This window comes from Cornus florida, unplaced genomic scaffold (assembly GCF_030987335.1).
Source record: "Cornus florida cultivar Cherokee Brave unplaced genomic scaffold, ASM3098733v1 CherokeeBrave_3.0.0_Hap2_Chr04, whole genome shotgun sequence".
Taxonomy (NCBI): domain Eukaryota; kingdom Viridiplantae; phylum Streptophyta; class Magnoliopsida; order Cornales; family Cornaceae; genus Cornus; species Cornus florida.
The window spans coordinates 23581877-23586540 of record NW_026775574.1 but is presented as its reverse complement, the minus strand read 5'-3'; the positions used below and the strand labels follow the sequence as shown (position 1 = coordinate 23586540).

The window sequence follows — 4664 nt, the reverse complement described above, 5'->3', positions numbered from 1 at the left end:
ATGCATGTGTGTATGTATAGCATGTAATCATGAAATTGAAGCTTCAACAATGAATGATTCATACATATTGAACATGATTTAACATAAACAATTAATAACATGCATTAATTTAAGCTTGGAATCAAGAAAATTGCATTCGGTTTACCTCTAAACCGAGAGAGATGAGATAAGAGAAAAGGGGCAAAGCCGTGATGAAAATGGAGCTTATCCTTGGCGGAATTGGCTGGCCGGAGATGGGGAAGATGATTGGGATGGAGTTTGGCCGGATTGAGCTTGAGATTAAGAGAAAGGGAGACTTAGGGTTAGGGTTTGTTTCGAGGTTGGATCGATCCAAGTGTATCGATCCAACTCGGTTTTATTTTAAAAACACGATATACAGAGTTGGATCGATCGAACATTAAGTTGGATCGATCGAACCTAGGTCTCCACTCTAAATTTTTTTTTTTTTTTTAATTTTGAATTTGAATTTTGAATTTTGAAAAATCAAAGGAAATTAAATTAATGAGATGCAAATTTCGATCGATCAAAGAAAGATTTCGATCGATCGAAGAGTATAAAGAATGTACAAGTTTAAGGGCTCAAGAGTTGACACGTGTTGGAACCTTGGATCGATCGAACTTGGAATTCGATCGATCGAACATGAAAAATTTTAAAAAGTCCCGAGAGTATACATTTTTGAAAAATAGATGAGGCCTGAAAATTTTTCTAAGTGTTGGGACTCATGATTGATCGAACCACATGTTGGATCGATCGAAAGATAGTTCGATCGATCGAAATGGTTTACGATCGATCGAACTTTCAAAAATTTAGAGATCCCAAGAGCATGCATTTTGGAATTTGGATGCAGGTCCAAAATTTTTTTAAGTGTTGGGTGCAAAATGAGAGCTAGATCGATCGAGTCCGTAGTTGGATCGATTGAACCAATGTTCGATCGATCGAACCAAAACTTGGATCGATCCAAATTATGCCTAAATGCTCAAAATGACTTGAATGCTCATGCAATCCCTTACTCAGTTCCTTTTAATGTATATGAACCACAAAAACAGTATCTAGACTTCGCAAGAATGAAAATGCAAGATAGAAATGAGGGAGGAATAGGGTTTTGACATCCTACGAATTTCGGTGCTAGTCTTTAATGTCTCTAGCAAGACCTAGGGTTCTTTCAGCCCGGATCAAAGATTTTGTGATGCATCCCCTCCTTTTTGGGATGAGAGATGTTTCGAGTCACTCCCAACAAATGGTTCTTGGAAGAACTTGTTGGGGTAAACTCAAAAAACGTCTTGAGTTCCTTGTCAAAACTTTCCTTGGGCTTCCACGCCCTTTCATAACAAGAGTTCGAAATCACTTTTCTTGCATGCAATGCTGAAGATAAAGATGAAGGCTTTGAAACATTGTTCATACATAAAAGCTCATTCCTTTCACAAGCAAGATCATGATATTCTTCTACCACATTAACCTCTTCCTCATATTTGTCAAATGGATTGGGTGTGGGGTTAAAGATGTTCAACTTCACTCTCATGTGCCCAAAAGAAATCTTCATTATCCCCGTCCTACAATTTATGTTGGCATTTGAGGTTGCCAAGAAAGGACGGCCAAGGATAACCAGAATTTGGTTCTTTGGATTGGGCACCGGTTCCGTGTCAATGACGACAAAGTCAACCGGGAAGAAGAACTTATCAATCTTAATCAACACATCCTCAATTTTCCCCCTAGGCTTCTTAATGGATCGGTCGGCAAGTTGTAAAACCACCGACGTCGGTTTCAATTCACTTAGGCCCAATTTGACATAAACCGAATAGGGAAGAAGGTTAACACTAGCCCCTAAGTCAAGAAGTGCCCGGTTGATGACATGTTCACCAATGATACAAGATGTTGTAGGTGCACCGGGGTCCTTAAACTTTGGCAAAGTGTTGTGTTGTAGAATGGAACTCACTTGTTTGGTTAAGACCACTTTCTTTGATGTTTGGCTCTTGTTCTTCCACTTTTGGGTGCATAAGTCCTTCAAGAATTTGGCATAAGCCGGAATTTGCTTAATTGCATCCAAAAGTGGAAGATTGACTTTGACTTGCCTAAACATATCCATTATCTCATTGTTCTTGGTCTTTTGCCTTTCTTTTGAAAGGACCCTTTCAAGGCGTCCGGAAATGGAGCTTTTTCAAAAACTCTTTCAGTATTTTCTTTCAAAGAATTCTCAGCATTGGACTTGTTTAATTCATTGGATTTCAAATCACTTTTCAAAGAAGAATCATGAATAACATTTTTCAAAGAACTTTTCTCAAACACATTTTTCAACACTGATTTCAATGAATCTCTTTGGAAATCATCTTTCAACTCACAATTTGAGGGTTTCTCATTCTCAAGATCATGCACATGCAATGAAGGAGGAATAGTGTGTGGAACAGGACGGGTGACAACTTGAGGTTGTACCGGTTCACTCTCTTCATTAGGCATTCTAACTTGATTGTCTACTACCCTACCACTTCTCAAGGTTGTTACCGCATTGACATGCTCAACATTATGCCCTTCCAATGAGGATTTGGTTTCTGTAACACATTGTTGTTTGATTGGGGCATTCATGTGCATCTTTCCCTTCTCTCTAGCATTAAGTGTTTCAGCTATTTGCCCTACTTGGGTTTCTAGCTTGGTAATTGATTGAGAATGAGAATGCAACAATTGAGTATTTGCTTCTAGAGTGCCCAAAGCATTTAAAACCTTTTCCTCAAAAGCGGAACCTCTAGAATTTCCTTGAGAATATGATTGGTCAGGAAAATGAGAACTAGCAAATTGATTTCCCTGTGAGTTATATGGTCTTGAACCTTGGGATCCTTGGTTTTGAAGTAGAGGTGGAATGTATTTCCCTTGAAAACCGCCTTAGGAAGAGTTTGAGCCCTCCCCTTAGTTTTTCCAAGAAAAATTAGGATGATTCCTCCATCCAGGATTGTAATGGTTACCATAAGGATTGTTCCCTTGGTTCACAAATGTTGCATTAACTTACTCAATGGGTTCATTTTGAATTTGTCCATGAGGACAATTAGAAGTAGAATGAAGAACACTAGAACAAGTCATACATGATTCATTTTGAGCTCTAGGAGAATGGTTAGGAAAGGAAGACACTTGATTCGCCAAGTTTTGATTGATCAATTGATCAAACTTTTGAGATAAAGACTTCATCTCGGCGGTTATATCATTTGAGTGGTCAACTTGATGCAAGCCAACACTCTTCCTACCTTGAGAATTTCTACCATTCCTAGATAACAATGTTCTATGCAAAGAGTTTTCACTCATGCTCTCATAAAGACGCCACACGTCTTCCTCTTGCCAGTCTATATAAGAACCTCCCATTGAAGCATCAACCATGCCTTTATAATTGTCCGATAAGCTTTCAAAGAAGAATTGGACCAATTGCTATTTAGGCATGTCATGGTGAGGACACTTCCTAAGCAATTCATTGAAGCGTTCCCATGCCTCGTGGAAAGTTTCTCCTTCCCCATGTGTGAATTCTCTAATGGCGGTTCTCATAGCATTGGTCTTCGAAACCGGATAGTACTTTTTCAAAAATTCTTGTTGCATTTCTGCCCAAGAAGTTATAGAAAAAGGCCTAAGGTTGTTAAATCAATACTTCGCCTTATCTTTAAAGGTGAATGGAAAAAGTTTCAGCCTTAAAACTTCTTCCGGCATGTCCGTGTATCGAACGGTAGAACAAACTTCAAGAAACTCATCCAAATGCTTGTAAGGTTCTTCACTAGGAAGTCCATGAAAGTTAGGTAGCATTTGGATAGTTTGTGCTTTAATCTCATAATGGTGTGCTCTAAATGGTGGCAATTGAATGCATGTGGGTGCATTATATTCATTAGGCACATAGTGATCTCTCAATGTGAGTGGTGGATTAGCAACTTGAGGTGCAACATGGACACCTTGGTTATATTGAGCTTGATTAATGATGGGGGGTTGTGGTGCATACATTGGCCTTGGAATTCCCATTGGAATTTGGCCTTGTTGTTGAGGAGGTTGATGAATGTATGGCCTAGGCATGCCTAATGGAACTTGCATATTATCATTTTGCACATTAGGATGAAGAATGCCTTGTTGGTCTATGTGACCAAGGTCTTCAACATGATCATCATTGAGAGCATCCATTGGTAGATTGGTTCTATGTGAACTTCCTCTTCCCCTTGGATTCCTAATAGTGGATTCTAAATGCAAATCAAGAGGGACAAGAGTAGGTCTCAATGAACGACGACCATGCATGCAAAATGCAACACGAATAAGCAACTTTCTCAACAATGCAATTAAACTTCACAACCACAATTTTCAAATGCAATGTATGTCAAATAAATGCCTCCACGTGGGCCCCCAATTTAACTAAGGAGATTGAGTAAGAAGGTCTCATAATAGTCCTTTAGCACTTCAACTCCAAAATTAAAAGCTTAGCTTAGCAATTTTACCTAACAATTTTTCATTTTAAGCATTTTTCCTTTGCTTTGCTTTGCTCCTTAGCTTGGAATTACTTTGCTAGCTCCTTGCTCAATGCACCTAGTCAATGGAGAACAAATTCAATAAGCAATCAAAAACAGAAAATAAAAAGAAAGTAAAGACACGATCAAAAGAGTACTAATCCTAATTGAATTTCACAATTCGACGTTACCAATTTAAAATCCCCGGCA

General features: G+C 38.6%; 1 non-coding gene across 1 annotated transcript; it reads left to right on the top strand.

The window, feature by feature from the left end:
- Positions 1-3415: 3415 nt before the first annotated feature.
- On the top strand, positions 3416-3524 carry LOC132305949 (small nucleolar RNA R71). Its single transcript, XR_009481753.1, has one exon. It is a non-coding gene; the product is annotated as a small nucleolar RNA R71 (small nucleolar RNA).
- Positions 3525-4664: the final 1140 nt, after the last annotated feature.